The following is a 17,411-nucleotide window of genomic DNA, read 5'->3' as shown; positions in this document are numbered from 1 at the left end:
CTGTGGTGGAAACCAATAATATGCCCTTAATGAAATGTATTAATTTGTACAGCTGACCAGAAGTGCACTGATGTCATTAGTTCTACAAGTTCCATACAGTCACCCACTCTATCACCTTTTTAAAAAAGGGCAGTTTTCATCATTCAAGGGTTTATGTCAGTGGTAGAGCGTAGGAGGGCTTTTCAAGAAGTTCATGTTTCATAACCATATACCCTCTTCAATAGATCCTGTTAAAATGTATGTTTTAACCCAATGCACTGTAAGAAACAATAAGATATATCATCATTTCATATACAAAACAACGAACAATTGGGTTTAACTATGCTCTTAGCACAACATCAACAAAATGCAGTAGAGAAACAGTTACGTTTTGCAGAATTTGTGCATTTGACAAAAGTTTTTTTTCCATGTTCCAAGATCTACATGTGATACGAAATGTATGAATTCTTGCAATGGAAACCTCACTGTATTTTACCAAGTCAGATAAAGGACATCCTTCGCACCCCATATACTTATAAGGAGGGTTTGGTGGCTGGAAATGCATTGCTTTGATGGTGATTGCATGTTGCTTGCACTTTGTACATATTACTGAATTAATAAAGGTGAGCTTTTCAGAACTGGGGGTATCGCTCAGTGGTAGAGCATTTGACTGCAGATCAAGAGGTCCCTAGTTCAAATCTGGGTGCCCCCTTGTTCAGCTGTTTTACCTGTAGAAATATTTTTTTAAATGAATTGAATAAAACATTTACAATCTTAGCATTTTATGTAATGAGCAACACATTTCTACATTTGAAATACTCCTGATCATCTCCTGAAATATAGGGTAAACACCATGAAACTGTTTAGGATTTCTTCATATGATACAAGCTGTGTTTTACATTCACCCAAGTTCTACTGGTGATATTATTAGTTTGAAATAGTCCATTGGAAGCTCATATGAATGTTATAAAACTGTGGTGGAAACCAATAATATGCCCTTAATGAAATGTATTAATTTGTACAGCTGACCAGAAGTGCACTGATGTCATTAGTTCTACAAGTTCCATAAAGTCACCCACTCTATCATCTTTTTTAAAAAGGGCAGTTTTCAACATTCAATGGTTTATGTCAGTGGTAGAGCGTAGGAGTGTAGTTCAAGAAGTCCCTGTTTCATAACCATATACCCTCTTCAATAGATCCTGTTAAAATGTTTTTCAACCCAATGCACTGTAAGAAACAATAGGATATATCATCATTTCATATACAAAACAATGAACATTGGGTTTAACTATGCTCTTAGCACAAAATCAACAAACTGTAGTAGAGAAGCAGTTACATTTTGCAGACTTTGTGCATTTGGCAAAAGATTTTTTTTCCATGTTCCAAGATCTACATGTGATACGAAATGTATGAATTCTTGCAATGGAAACCTCACTGTATTTTACCAAGGCAGATAAAGGACATCCTTTGCACCTCATATACTTATAAGGAGGGTTTGGTGGCTGAAAATGCATTGCTTTGATGGTGATTGCATGTTGCTTGCACTTTGTACATATTACTGAATTAATAAAGGGGAATTTTTCAGAACTGGGGGTATAGCTCAGTGGTAGAGCGTTTGCCTGCAGATCAAGAGGTCCCTTGTTCAAATCTGGGTGACCCCTTGTTCAACTGTTTTACCTGTAGAAATATGTTTTTAATTAAATAAATTGAAGTAAACATTTACAATCTTAGCATTTTATGTAATGAGCAACACATTTCTACATTTGAAATACTCCTGATCATCACCTGAAACATAGGGTAAACACCATTAAGCTGTTTAGGATTTCTTCATATGATACAAGCTGTGTTTTACATTCACCCAAGTTCTACTGGTGATATGATCAGTTTGAAATAGTTCATTGGAAGCTCTTATGAATGTTATAAAACTGTGGTGGAAACCAATAATATGCCCTTAATGAAATGTATTAATTTGTACAGCTGACCAGAAGTGCACTGATGCCATTAGTTCTACAAGTTCCTTAGAGTCACCCACTCTCTCACCTTTTTAAAAAAGGGCAGTTTTCAACATTCAAGGGTTTATGTCAGTGGTAGAGCGTAGGAGTGTAGTTCAAGAAGTCCCTGTTTCATAACCATATACCCTCTTCAATAGATCCTGTTAAATGTTTTTCAACCCAATGCACTGTAAGAAACAATAAGATATATAATCATTTCATATACAAAACAATGAACAATTGGGTTTAACTATGCTCTTAGCACAAAATCAACAAACTGCAGTAGAGAAGCAGTTACATTTTGCAGAATTTGTGCATTTGACAAAAGATTTTTTTTTCATGTTCCAAGATCTACATGTGATACGAAATGTATGAATTCTTGCAATGGAAACCTCACTGTATTTTACCAAGGCAGATAAAGGACATCCTTCGCACCCCATACACTTATAAGGAGGGTTTGGTGGCTGAAAATGCATTGCTTTCATGGTGATTGCATATTGCTTGTACTTTGTACATATTACTGAACTAATAAATGTGAACTTTTCAGAACTGGGGTATAGCTCAGTGGTAGAGCATTTGACTACAGATCAAGAGGTCCCTAGTTCAAATCTGGGTGCCTCCTTGTTCAACTGTTTCACCTGTAGAAATATTTTTATAATTAAATAAATTGAAGAAAACATTTACAATCTTAGCATTTTATGTAATGAGCAACACATTTCTACATTAGAAATACTCCTGATCATCTCCTGAAACATAGGGTAAACACCATGAAACCGTTTAGGATTTCTTCATATGATACAAGCTGTGTTTTACATTCACCCAAGTTCTACTGGTGATATTATCAGTTTGAAATAGTCCATTGGAAGCTCATATGAATGTTATAAAACTGTGGTGCAAACCAATAACATGCCCTTAATGAAATGTATTAATTTGTACAGCTGACCAGAAGTGCACCGATGTCATTAGTTCTACAAGTTCCATTCAGTCACCCACTCTATCACCTTTTTAAAAAAGGGCAGTTTTCAACATTCAAGGGTTTATGTCAGTGGTAGAGCGTAGGAGTGTAGTTCAAGAAGTCGCTGTTTCATAACCATATACCCTCTTCAATAGATCCTGTTAAAATGTTTTTCAACCCAATGCACTGTAAGAAACAAATGGATATATCATCATTTCATATACAAAACAATGAACAATTGGGTTTAACTATGCTCTTAGCACAAAATCAAGAAACTGCAGTAGAGAAGCAGTTACATTTTGCAGAATTTGTGCATTTGACAAAAGATTTGTTTTCCATGTTCCAAGATCTACATGTGATACAAAATGTATGAATTCTTGCAATGGAAACCTCACTGTATTTTACCAAGGCAGATAAAGGACATCCTTCGCACCCCATTACTTATAAGGAGGGTTTGGTGGCTGAAAATGCATTGCGTTGATGGTGAGTGCATGTTGCTTGCACTTTGTACATATTACTGAATTAATAAAAGTGAACATTTGAGAACTGGGGGTATAGCTCAGTGATAGAGCATTTGACTGCAGATCAAGAGGTCCCTAGTTCAAATCTGGGTGCCCCCTTGTTCAACTGTTTTACCTGTAGAAATATTTTTTTAATTAAATAAATTGAAGTAAACATTTACAATCTTAGCATTTTATGTAATGAGCAACACATTTCTACATTTGAAATACTCCTGATCATCACCTGAAACATAGGGTAAACACCATTAAACTGTTTAGGATTTCTTCATATGATACACGCTGTGTTTTACATTCACCCAATTTCTACTGGTGATATGATTAGTTTGAAATAGTCCATTGGAAGCTCATATGAATGTTATAAAACTGTGGTGGAAACCAATAATATGCCCTTAATGAAATGTATTAATTTGTACAGCTGACCAGAAGTGCACTGATGTCATTAGTTCTACAAGTTCCATACAGTTACCCACTCTATCACCTTTTTAAGAAAGGGCAGTTTTCAGCATTCAAGGGTTTATGTAAGTGGTAGAGCGTAGGAGGGCTTTTCAAGAAGTTCATGTTTCATAACCATATACCCTCTTCAATAGATCCTGTTAAAGTGTATGTTTTAACCCAATGCACTGTAAGAAACAATAAGATATATCATCATTTCATAAACAAAACAATGAACAATTGGGTTTAATTATGCTCTTAGCACAAAATCAACAAAATGCAGTAGAGAAACAGTTACGTTTTGCAGAATGTGTGCATTTGACAAAAGTTTTTTTTCCATGTTCCAAGATCTACATGTGATACGAAATGTATGAATTCTTGCAATGGAAACCTCACTGTATTTTACCAAGTCAGATAAAGGACATCCTTCGCACCCCATATACTTATAAGGAGGGTTTGGTGGCTGGAAATGCATTGCTTTGATGGTGATTGCATGTTGCTTGCACTTTGTACATATTACTGAATTAATAAAGGTGAAGTTTTCAGAACTGGGGGTATTGCTCAGTGGTAGAGCATTTGACTGTAGATGAAGAGGTCCCTAGTTCAAATCTGGGTGCCCCTTTGTTCAGCTGTTTTACCTGTAGAAATATTTTTTTTAATAAATTGAATAAAACATTTGCAATCTTAGCATTTTATGTAATGAGCAACACATTTCTACATTTGAAATACTCCTGATCATCTCCTGAAATATAGGGTAAACACCATGAAACTGTTTAGGATTTCTTCATATGATACAAGCTGTGTTTTACATTCACCCAAGTTCTACTGGTGATATTATTCGTTTGAAATAGTCCATTGGAAGCTCATATGAATGTTATAAAACTGTGGTGGAAACCAATAATATGCCATTAATGAAATTTATTAATTTGTACAGCTGACCAGAAGTGCACTGATGTCATTAGTTCTACAAGTTCCATAGAGTCACCCACTCTATCACCTTTTTTAAAAAGGGCAGTTTTCAACATTCAAGGGTTTATGTCAGTGGTAGAGCGTAGGAGTGTAGTTGAAGAGGTCCCTGTTTCATAACCATATACCCTCTTCAATAGATCCTGTTAAAATGTTTTTCAACCCAATGCACTGTAAGAAACAATAGGATTTATCATCATTTCATATACAAAACAATGAACAATTGGGTTTAACTATGCTCTTAGCACAAAATCAACAAACTGCAGTAGAGAAGCAGTTACATTTTGCAGAATTTGTGCATTTGGCAAAATATTTTTTTTTCCATGTTCCAAGATCTACATGTGATATGAAATGTATGAATTCTTGCAATGGAAACCTCATTGTATTTTACCAAGGCAGATAAAGGACATTCTTCGCAGCTCATATACTTATAAGGAGGGTTTGGTGGCTGAAAATGCATTGCTTTGATGGTGATTGCATGTTGCTTGCACTTTGTACATATTACTCAATTAATAAAGGGGAACTTTTCAGAACTGGGGGTATAGCTCAGTGGTAGAGCATTTGACTGCAGATCAAGAGGTCCCTAGTTCTAATACGGGTGCCCCCTTGTTCAACTGTTTTACCTGTAGAAATATTTTTTTAATTAAATAAATTGAAGAAAACATTTACAATCTTAGCATTTTATGTAATGAGCAACACATTTCTACATTTGAAATACTCCTGATCATCTCCTGAAACATAGGGTAAACACCAGGAAACTGTTTAGGATTTCTTCATATGATACAAGCTGTGTTTTACATTCACCCAAGTTCTACTGGTGATATTATCAGTTTGAAATAGTCCATTGGAAGCTCATATGAATGTTATAAAACTGTGGTGGAAACCAATAATATGCCCTTAATGAAATGTATTAATTTGTACAGCTGACCAGAAGTGCCCTGATGTCATTAGTTCTACAAGTTCCATACAGTCAACCACTCTATCACCTTTTTAAACAAGGGCAGTTTTCAGCATTCAAGGGTTTAACTCAGTGGTAGGGCGTAGGAATGCAGATCAAGAAGTCCCTGTTTCATAACCATATACCCTCTTCAATAGATCCTGTTAAAATGTTTTTCAAACCAATGCACTTTAAGAAACAATAGGATATATCATCATTTCATATACAAAACAATGAACTATGCTCATTAACTATGCTCTTAGCACAAAATCAACAAACTGCAGTAGAGAAGCAGTTACATTTTGCAGAATTTGTGCATTTGACAAAATATGTTTTTCCATGTTCCAAGATCATGTGATACGAAATGTATGAATTCTTGCAATGGAAACCTCACTGTATTTTACCAAGGCAGATAAAGGACATCCTTCACACCCCATATACTTATAAGGAGGGTTTGGTGGCTGAAAATGCACTGCTTTGATGGTGATTGCATGTTGCTTACACTTTGTACTTTTTACTGAATTAAATTTTTACTGAATTAATAAAGGTGAACATTTCAGAAATGGGGGTATAGCTCAGGGGTAGAGCATTTCACTGCAGATCAAAAGGTCCCTACTTCAAATCTGGGTGCCCCCTTGTCCAACTGTTTTACCTGTAGAAATATTTTTTAATTAAATAAATTGAAGTAAACATTTACAATATTAGCATTTTATGTAATGAGCAACACATTTCTACATTTGAAATACTCCTGATCATCACCTGAAACATAGGGTAAACACCATTAATCTGTTTAGGATTTCTTCATATGATACAAGCTGTGTTTTACATTCACCCAAATTTTACTGGTGATATGATCCGTTTGAAATATTCCATTGGAAGCTCATATGAATGTTATAAAACTGTGGTGGAAACCAATAATATGCCCTTAATGAAAGGTATTAATTTGTACAGCTGACGAGAAGGGCACTGATGTCATTAGTTCTACAAGTTCCATACAGTCACCCACTCTATCACCTTTTTAAAAAAGGGCAGTATTCAACATTCAAGGGTTTATGTCAGTGGTAGAGCGTAGGAGTGTAGTTCAAGACGTCCCTGTTCCATAACCATATACCCTCTTCAATAGATCCTGTTCAATGTTTTTCAACCCAATTCACTGTAAGAAACAATAAGATATATTATCATTTCATATACAAAACAATGAACATTTGGGTTTAACTATGCTCTTAGCACAAAATCAAAAAAATGCAGTAGAGAAACAGTTACGTTTTGCAGAATTTGTGCATTTGACAAAGTTTTTTTTTCCATGTTCCAAGATCTACATGTGATACGAAATGTATGAATTCTTGCAATGATAACCTCACTGTATTTTACCAAGGCAGATAAAGGACATCTTTTGTACCCCTTATACTTATAAGGAGGGTTTGGTGGCTGCAAATGCATTGCTATGATGGTGATTGCATGTTGCTTGCACTTTGCACATATCACTGAATTAATAAAGGTGAACATTTCAGAAATGGGGGTATAGCTCAGGGGTAGAGCATTTCACTGCAGATCAAAAGGTCCCCAGTTCAAGTCTGGGTTCCCCCTTGTCCAACTGTTTTACCTGTAGAAATATTTTTTTAATTAAATAAATTGAAGAAAAGATTTACAATCTTAGCATTTTATGTAATGAGCAACACATTTCTACATTTGAAATACTCCTGATCATCTCCTGAAACATAGGGTAAACACCAGGAAACTGTTTAGGATTTCTTCATATGATACAAGCTGTGTTTTACATTCACCTAAGTTCTACTGGTGATATTATCAGTTTGAAATAGTCCATTCGAAGCTCATATGAATGTTATAAAACTGTGGTGGAAACCAATAATATGCCCTTAATGAAATGTATTAATTTGTACAGCTGACCAGAAGTGCCCTGATGTCATTAGTTCTACAAGTTCCATACAGTCAACCACTCTATCACCTTTTGAAACAAGGGCAGTTTTCAGCATTCAAGGGTTTAACTCAGTGGTAGGGCGTAGGAATGCAGATCAAGAAGTCCCTGTTTCATAACCATATACCCTCTTCAATAGATCCTGTTAAAATATTTTTCAACCCAATGCACTGTAAGAAACAATAAGATATATCATCATTTCATATACAAAAGAATGAACAATTGGGTTTAACTATGCTCTTGGCACAAAATCAACAAACTGCAGTAGAGAAGCAGTTACATTTTGCAGAATTTGTGCATTTGACAAAAGATTTTTTTTCCATGTTCCAAGATCTACATGTGATACGAAATGTATGAATTCTTGGAAACCTCACTGTATTTTACCAAGGCAGATAAAGGACATCCTTCGCACCCCATATACTTATAAGGAGGGTTTGGTGGCTGAAAATGCTTTGCTTTCATGGTGATTGCATGTTGCTTCCACTTTGTACATATTACTGAATAAATAAAGGTGAACGTTTCAGAAATGGGGGTATATAGCTCAGGGGTAGAGCATTTCACTGCAGATCAAAAGGTTCCTAGTGCATATCTGGGTGCCCCCTTGTCCAACTGTTTTACCTCTAGAAATATGTTTTTAATTAAATAAATTGAAGTAAACATTTACAATCTTAGCATTTTATGTAATGAGCAACACATTTCTACATTTGAAATATTCCTGATCATTACCTGGAACATAATGTAAACACCATTACGCTGTTTAGGATTTCTTCATATGATACAAGCTGTGTTTTACATTCACCCAAGTTCTACTGGTGATATGATCAGTTTGAAATAGTCCATTGGAAGCTCTTATGAATGTTATAAAACTGTGGTGGAAACCAATAATATGCCCTTAATGAAATGTATTAATTTGTACAGCTGACCAGAAGTGCACTGATGTCATTAGTTCTACAAGTTCCATAGAGTCACCCACTCTATCATCTTTTTTAATAAGGGCAGTTTTCAACATTCAAGGGTTTATGTCAGTGGTAGAGCGTAGGAGTGTAGTTCAAGAAGTCCCAGTTTCATAACCATATACCCTCTTCAATAGATCCTGTTAAAATGTTTTTCAACCCAATGCACTGTAAGAAACAATAGGATATATCATCATTTCATATACAAAACAATGAACATTGGGTTTAACTATGCTCTTAGCCCAAAATCAACAAACTGCAGTAGAGAAGCAGTTACGTTTTGCAGAATTTGTTCATTTGACAAAAATTTTTTTTCCATGTTCCAAGATCTACATGTGATACGAAATGTATGAATTCTTGCAATGGAAACCTCACTGTATTTTACCAAGGCAGATAAAGGACATCCTTTGCACCTCATATACTTATAAGGAGGGTTTGGTGGCTGCAAATGCATTGCTATGATGGTGATTGCATGTTGCTTGCACTTTGAACATATCACTGAATTAATAAAGGGGAACTTTTCAGAACTGGGGGTATAGCTCAGTGGTAGAGCATTTGACTCCAGATCTAGAGGTCTCTAGTTCAAATTTGGGTGACCCCTTGTTCAACTGTTTTACCTGTAGAAATATTTTTTTTATTAAATAAATTGAAGAAAACATTTACAATCTTAGCATTTTATGTAATGAGCAACACATTTCTACATTTGAAATACTCCTGATCATCTCTGCAAACATAGGGTAAACACCATGAAACTGTTTAGGATTTCTTCATATGATATAAGCTGTGTTTTACATTCACCCAAGTTCTACTGGTGATATTATCAGTTTGAAATAGTCCATTGGAAGCTCATATGAATGTTATAAAACTGTGGTGGAAACCAATAATATGCCCTTAAGGAAATGTATTAATTTATACAGCTGCCCAGAAGTGCACTGATGTCATTAGTTCTACAAGTTCCATACAGTCACCCACTCTATCACCTTTTTAAAAAAGGGCAGTTTTCAGCATTCAAGGGTTTAACTCAGTGGTAGAGCGTAGGAATGCAGTTCAAGAAGTCCCTGTTTAATAACCATATACCCTCTTCAATAGATCCTGTTAGAATGTTTTTCAACCTAATGCACTGTAAGAAACAATAAGATATATCATCATTTCATATACAAAACAATGAACAATTGGGTTTAACTATGCTCTTAGCACAAAATCAACAAACTGCAGTAGAGAAGCAGTTAGATTTTGCAGAATTTGTGCATTTGACAAAAGTTTTTTTTCCATGTTCCAAGAACTACATGTGATACGAAATGTATGAATTCTTGCAATGGAAACCTCACTGTATTTTACCAAGGCAGATAAAGTACATCCTTTGCACCTCATACACTTATAAGGATGGTTTGGTGGCTGCAAATGCATTGCTTTGATGGTGATTGCATGTTGCGTCCACTTTGTACATATTACTGAATAAATAAAGGTGAACATTTCAGAAATGGGGGTATAGCTCAGGGGTAGAGCATTTCACTGCAGGTCAAAAGGTCCCTAGTTCAAATCTGGGTGCCCCCTTGTCCAACTGTTTTACCTGTAGAAATATGTTTTTAATTAAATAAATTGAAGTAAACATTTACAATCTTAGCATTTTATGTAATGAGCAACACATTTCTACATTTGAAATACTCCTGATCATCTCCTGAAATATAGGGTAAACACCATGAAACTGTTTAGGATTTCTTCGTATGATACAAGCTGTGTTTTACATTCACCCAAGTTCTACTGGTGATATTATCAGTTTGAAATAGTCCATTGGAAGCTCATATGAATGTTATAAAACTGTGGTGGAAACCAATAATATGCCCTTAATGAAATGTATTAATTTGTACAGCTGACCAGAAGTGCACTGATGTCATTAGTTCTACAAGTTCCATACAGTCACCCACTCTATCACCTTTTTAAAAAAGGGCAGTTTTCAGCATTCAAGGGTTTAACTCAGTGGTAGAGCGTAGGAATGCAGTTCAAGAAGTCCCCGTTTCATAACCATATACCCTCTTCAATTGTCATGATCTCTGCTTCCAAAAGGTCAGGGTTTTCCCAACTCCCTTGGAAGCAGATCCATAACCCAGGTTCCGAGTGCCAACCAGTCCCAATTGGGACCTTTTGGACCCAGTCCTGGCGCCAGAGGCACCAGGCTCATAAATATGCCCAGTCCCAGCGCTGGAAGCGCCGGGCTCATAATGCTTGGGTGGACTTACCTTCAGCAGACCATGCTGCTTACTTGCCTGCCAGTTGAGCCTCTGATCCTCTTCTGTTTGGAACTACTTTTCCTGTTGGGTGGGGCTGGAGCCACTCCCTAGATTCAGAACACTGGAACTCTTCTGGAAGGCAGGAACTCTTTTCTTACCAGGAACTCTTTTCTTACTTAGGCGTGGCTGTTGAAGGAGACACCTAAGCACTACAGGAGGCTATTTAAACCACACCCGGTGGATGAATCTTGCTTTGCGTTACTCTGCAACCTCTGCAGCAGAACGCTCATCGTGTCTTCTGCATCCGGTCCTGGGTCTAAGGAAAAAGGCTTACCATCCTGAATCCAGTCTTCAGCAACACCTATAAAGACAAGAAAGAACAGGTTAGCATTCCGGCATCTGAAAGGCAAAGGCTTACCATCCTGAATCCAGTCTTCAGCAACACCTATAAAGACAAGAAAGAACAGGTTAGCATTCCGGCATCTGAAAGGCAAAGGCTTACCTACTCTTCATGCGCTCCGGAGGTCTTCACACTGCATTCCGGCATCTGAAAGACAAAAGTTTACCAACTCTTCGCACGCTCCGGAGGCCTTCGGCACTGCATCCCGCATCTGAAAGACAAAACAAGGTGCGTTTAAAGACATTGGGGAACTTTAATACTCACGTGCCATTACTCCTTTCCACATCTAATCCAGTGGGTATTCCGGCACCCTGCAGCCGCTCCGAACTCGTACCTGCAAAATAAAAAGACAGTTAGAGCGCATAGTGAAGCAGGTAACAAGCGCTTACTTACGTGCTTCCAGGCGCTTCTATTCATCACACGGGCTCCATCTTCAACTCACTTCAGCCCGTCATCCGCCATCGCCGGAACCCTGCAAAACAAGAGACATCATTACTAAAGACTTTAAAGACATTTGAATGACTCGAAACTTACCGTTCGTGCAGTAAACGACGGACAGCAGTCCTCTGAAGTCAAGAGGCCTGCGCTACCTATCCAGTGAAGAAACTGGTTACAGCACCCTGCCCCGAGGCAGATGGAGAGCTCGGCATTCACTTACCTAAGGTGAGAGCGTTAACCTTTGGGGGTCTACAGGAGAGGAGAAGAGGAAAGAGATAGGGACACCCCAATAACCCCAGTTCATTAACCCCATATTTTCTATCTGCAGACATCTTACTCTACACGTCAGGCATACAGTGCACAGAGGTCCAGCCCAAAGAGCCAACCGGGTGCTACACATCACCTTTGAAGATACGGTAGTCGCCCAGTCAAGACCGGCGCCTCTGCGAGAATCAGGTGAGCGTTACATCAATCGATCCTGTTAAAATGTTTTTCAACCCAATGCATGGTAAGAAACAATAAGATATATCATCATTTCATATACAAAACAATGAACAATTGGGTTTAACTGTGCTCTTAGCACAAAATCAACAAACTGCAGTAGAGAAACAGTTACATTTTTCAGAATTTGTGCATTTGACAAAAGATTTTTTTTCCATGTTCCAAGATCTACATGTGATACGAAATGTATGAATTCTTGCAATGGAAACCTTACTGTATTTTACCAAGGCAGATAAAGGACATCCTTCGCACCCCATATACTTATAAGGAGGGTTTGGTGGCTGAAAATGCATTGCTTTGATGGTGATTGCATGTTGTTTGCACTTTGTACATATTACTGAATTAATAAAGGTGAACTTTTCAGAACTGGGGGTATAGCTCAGTGGTAGAGCATTTGACTGCAGACCAAGAGGTCCCTAGTTCAAATCTGGGTGCCCCCTTGTTCAACAGTTTTACCTGTGGAAATATTTTTTTAATTAAATAAATTGAAGAAAACATTTACAATCTTAGCATTTTAGGTACTGAGCAACACATTTCTACATTAGAAATACTCCTGATCATCTCCTGAAACATAGGGTAAACACCATGAAACTGTTTAGGTTTTCTTCATATGATACAAGCTGTGTTTTACATTCACCCAAGTTCTACTGGTGATATTATCAGTTTGAAATAGTCCATTGGAAGCTCATATGAATGTTATAAAACTGTGGTGGAAACCAATAATATGCCATTAATGAAATGTATTAATTTGTACAGCTGACCAGAAGTGCACTGATGTCATTAGTTCTACAAGTTCCATACAGTCACCCACTCTATCACCTTTTTAAGAAAGGGCAGTTTTCAGCATTCAAGGGTTTAACTCAGTGGTAGAGGGTAGGAATGCAGTTCAAGAAGTCCCTGTTTCATAACCATATACCCTCTTCAATAGATCCTGTTAAATGCTTTTCAACCCAATGCACTGTAAGAAACAATAAGATATATCATCATTTCATATACAAAACAATGAACACTTGGGTTTAACTATGCTCTTAGCACAAAATCAACCAATTGCAGGAGAGAAGCAGTTACATTTTGCAGAATTTGTGCATTTGACAAAAGATTTTTTTTCCATGTTCCAAGATCTACATGTGATACGAAATGTATGAATTCTTGCAATGGAAACCTCACTGTATTTTACCAAGGCAGATAAAGGACATCTTTTGTACCCCTTATACTTATAAGGAGGGTCTGGTGGCTGAAAATGCATTGCTTTGATGGTGATTGCATGTTGCTTCCACTTTGTACATATTACTGAATAAATAAAGGTGAATATTTCAGAAATGGGGGTATAGCTCAGGGGTAGAGCATTTCACTGCAAATCAGAAGGTCCCTAGTTCAAATCTGGGTGCCCCTTTGACCTACCGTTTTACCTGTAGAAATATGTTTTTAATTAAATAAATTGAAGTAAACATTTACAATCTTAGCATTTTATGTAATGAGCAACACATTTCTACATTTGAAATACACCTGATCATCTCCTCAAACATAGGGTAAACACCATGAAACTGTTTAGGATTTCTTTGTATGATACAAGCTGTGTTTTACATTCACCCAAGTTCTACTGGTGATATTATCAGTTTGAAATAGTCCATTGGAAGCTCATATGAATGTTATAAAACTGTGGTGGAAACCAATAATATGCCCTTAATGAAATGTATTAATTTGTACAGCTGACCAGAAGTGCACTGATGTCATTAGTTCTACAAGTTCCATACAGTCACCCACTCTATCACCTTTTTAAAAAAGGGCAGTTTTCAGCATTCAAGGGTTTAACTCAGTGGTAGAGCGTAGGAATGCAGTTCAAGAAGTCCCTGTTTCATAACCATATACCCTCTTCAATAGATCCTGTTAAAATGTTTTTCAACCCAATGCACTGTAAGAAACAATAAGATATATCATCATTTCATATACAAAAGAATGAACAATTGGGTTTAACTATGCTCTTAGCACAAAATCAACAAACTGCAGTAGAGAAGCAGTTACATTTTGCAGAATTTGTGCATTTGACAAAAGATTTTTTTTCCATGTTCCAAGATCTACATGTGATACGAAATCTATGAATTCTTGCAATGGAAACCTCACTGTATTTTACCAAGGCAGATAAAGGACATCCTTCGCACCCCATATATTTATAAGGAGGGTTTGTGGCTGAAAATGCTATGCTTTGATGGTGATTGCATGTTGCTTCCACTTTGTACATATTACTGAATAAATAACGGTGAACATTGCAGAAATGGGGGTATAGCTCACGGGTAGAGCATTTCACTGCAGATCAAAAGGTCCCTAGTTCAAATCTGGGTGCCCTGTTGTCCAACTGTTTTACCTGTAGAAATGTGTTTTTAATTAAATAAATTGAAGTAAACATTTACAATCTTAGCATTTTATGTAATGAGCAACACATTTCTACATTTGAAATACTCCTGATCATCACCTGAAACATAGGGTAAACACCATTAAGCTGTTTAGGATTTCTTCATATGATACAAGCTGTGTTTTACATTCACCCAAGTTCTACTGGTGATATGATCAGTTTGAAATAGTCCATTGGAAGCTCTTATGAATGTTATAAAACTGTGGTGGAAACCAATAATATGCCCTTAATGAAATGTATGAATTTGTACAGCTGACCAGAAGTGCACTGATGTCATTAGTCCTACAAGTTAAATACAGTCACCCACTCCACTCTATCACCTTTTTAAAAAAGACCAGTTTTCAGCATTCAAGGGTTTATGTCAGTGGTAGAGGGTAGGAGTGCAGTTCAAGAAGTCCCTGTTTCATAACCATATACCCTCTTCAATAGATCCTGTTAAAATGTTTTTCAACCCAATGCACTGTAAGAAACAAAAGGATATATCATCATTTCATATACAAAACAATGAACAATTGGGTTTAACTATGCTCTTAGCACAAAATCAACAAACTGCAGTAGAGAAGCAGTTACATTTTGCAGAATTTGTGCTTTTGACAAAAGATTTGTTTTCCATGTTCCAAGATCTACATGTGATACAAAATGTATGAATTCCTGCAATGGAAACCTCACTGTATTTTACCAAGGCAGATAAAGGACATCCTTCGCACCCCATATACTTATAAGGAGGGTTTGGTGGCTGAAAATGCATTGCTTTGATGGTGATTGCATGTTGCTTGCACTTTGTACATATTACTGAATTAATAAAAGTGGACTTTTCAGAACTGGGGATATAGCTCAGTGATAGAGCATTTGACTGCAGATCAAGAGGTCCCTAGTTCAAAACTGGGAGCCCCCCTTGTTCAACTGTTTTACCTGTAGAAATATTTTTTTAATTAAAGAAATTGAAGTAGACATTTACAATCTTAGCATTTTATGTAATGAGCAACACATTTCTACATTTGAAATACTCCTGATCATCACCTGAAACATAGGGTAAACACCATTAAGCTGTTTAGGATTTCTTCATATGATACAAGCTGTGTTTTACATTCACCCAAGTTCTACTGGTGATATGATCAGTTTGAAATAGTCCATTGGAAGCTCTTATGAATGTTATAAAACTGTGGTGGAAACCAATAATATGCCCTTAATGAAATGTATTAATTTGTACAGCTGACCAGAAGTGCACTGATGCCATTAGTTCTACAAGTTCCATAGAGTCACCCACTCTATCACCTTTTTAAAAAAGGGCAGTTTTCAACATTAAAGGGTTTATGTCAGTGGTAGAGCGTAGGAGTGTAGTTCAAGAAGTCCCTGTTTCATAACCATATACCCTCTTCAATAGATCCTGTTAAATGTTTTTCAACCCAATGCACTGTAAGAAACAATAATATATATAATCATTTCATATACAAAACAATGAACAATTGGGTTTAACTATGCTCTTAGCACAAAATCAACAAACTGCAGTAGAGAAGCAGTTACATTTTTCAGAATTTCTGCATTTGACAAAAAGATTTTTTTTCCATGTTCCAAGATCTACATGTGATACGAAATGTATGAATTCTTGCAATGGAAACCTTACTGTATTTTACCAAGGCAGATAAAGGACATCCTTCGCACCCCATATACTTATAAGGAGGGTTTGGTGGCTGAAAATGCATTGCTTTGATGGTGATTGCATGTTGCTTGCACTTTGTACATATTACTGAATTAATAAAGGTGAATTTTTCAGAACTGGGGGTATAGCTCAGTGGTAGAGCATTTGACTGCAGGTCAAGAGGTCCCTACTTCAAATCTGGGTACCCCCTTGTTCAACTGTTTTACCTGTAGAAATATTTTTTTAATTAAATAAATTGAAGAAAACATTTACAATCTTAGCATTTTAGGCAATGAGCAACACATTTCTACATTAGAAATACTCCTGATCATCTCCTGAAACATAGGGTAAACACCATGAGACTGTTTAGGTTTTCTTCATATGATACAAGCTGTGTTTTACATTCACCCAAGTTCTACTGGTGATATTATCAGTTTGAAATAGTCCATTGGAAGCTCATATGAATGTTATAAAACTGTGGTGGAAACCAATAATATGCCATTAATGAAATGTATTAATTTGTACAGCTGACCAGAAGTGCACTGATGTCATGAGTTCTACAAGTTCCATACAGTCACCCACTCTATCACCTTTTTAAGAAAGGGCAGTTTTCAGCATTCAAGGGTTTAACTCAGTGGTAGAGGGTAGGAATGCAGTTCAAGAAGTCCCTGTTTCATAACCATATACCCTCTTCAATAGATCCTGTTAAATGTTTTTCAACCCAATGCACTGTAAGAAACAATAGAAACAATAAGATATATCATCATTTCATATAAAAAAGAATGAACAATTGGGTTTAACTATGCTCTTAGCACAAAATCAATAAACTGCAGTAGAGAAGCAGTTGCATTTTGCAGAATTTGTGCATTTGACAAAAGATTTTTTTTCCATGTTCCAAGATCTACATGTGATACGAAATGTATGAATTCTTGCAATGGAAACCTCACTGTATTTTACCAAGGCACATAAAGGACATCCTTCGCACCCCATATACTTATAAGGAGGGTTTGGTGGCTGAAAATGCTTTGCTTTGATGGTGATTGCATGTTGCTTCCACTTTGTACATATTACTGAATAAATAAAGGTGAACATTTCAGAAATGGGGGTATAGCTCCGGAGTAGAGC

The 17,411-nt window shown here is 36.6% G+C and overlaps 3 non-coding genes across 3 annotated transcripts; all 3 read left to right on the top strand.

The window, feature by feature from the left end:
• The first annotated feature begins 619 nt into the window (after window positions 1-619).
• Window positions 620-691, top strand: TRNAC-GCA (transfer RNA cysteine (anticodon GCA)). The gene has a single exon. It is a non-coding gene; the product is annotated as a tRNA-Cys (tRNA).
• A 2,782-nt stretch (window positions 692-3,473) lies between these two features.
• Window positions 3,474-3,545, top strand: TRNAC-GCA (transfer RNA cysteine (anticodon GCA)). The gene has a single exon. It is a non-coding gene; the product is annotated as a tRNA-Cys (tRNA).
• A 9,060-nt stretch (window positions 3,546-12,605) lies between these two features.
• On the top strand, window positions 12,606-12,677 carry TRNAC-GCA (transfer RNA cysteine (anticodon GCA)). Its single transcript has one exon. It is a non-coding gene; the product is annotated as a tRNA-Cys (tRNA).
• Window positions 12,678-17,411: the final 4,734 nt, after the last annotated feature.

The sequence above is a fragment of the Ambystoma mexicanum genome, unplaced genomic scaffold (assembly GCF_040938575.1).
Source record: "Ambystoma mexicanum isolate Mex_15411 unplaced genomic scaffold, UKY_AmexF1_1 Mex_scaf84, whole genome shotgun sequence".
Lineage (NCBI taxonomy): Eukaryota > Metazoa > Chordata > Amphibia > Caudata > Ambystomatidae > Ambystoma > Ambystoma mexicanum.
The sequence above is the reverse complement of the archived record's forward strand: the minus strand, read 5'-3'. Positions and strand labels throughout refer to the sequence as shown.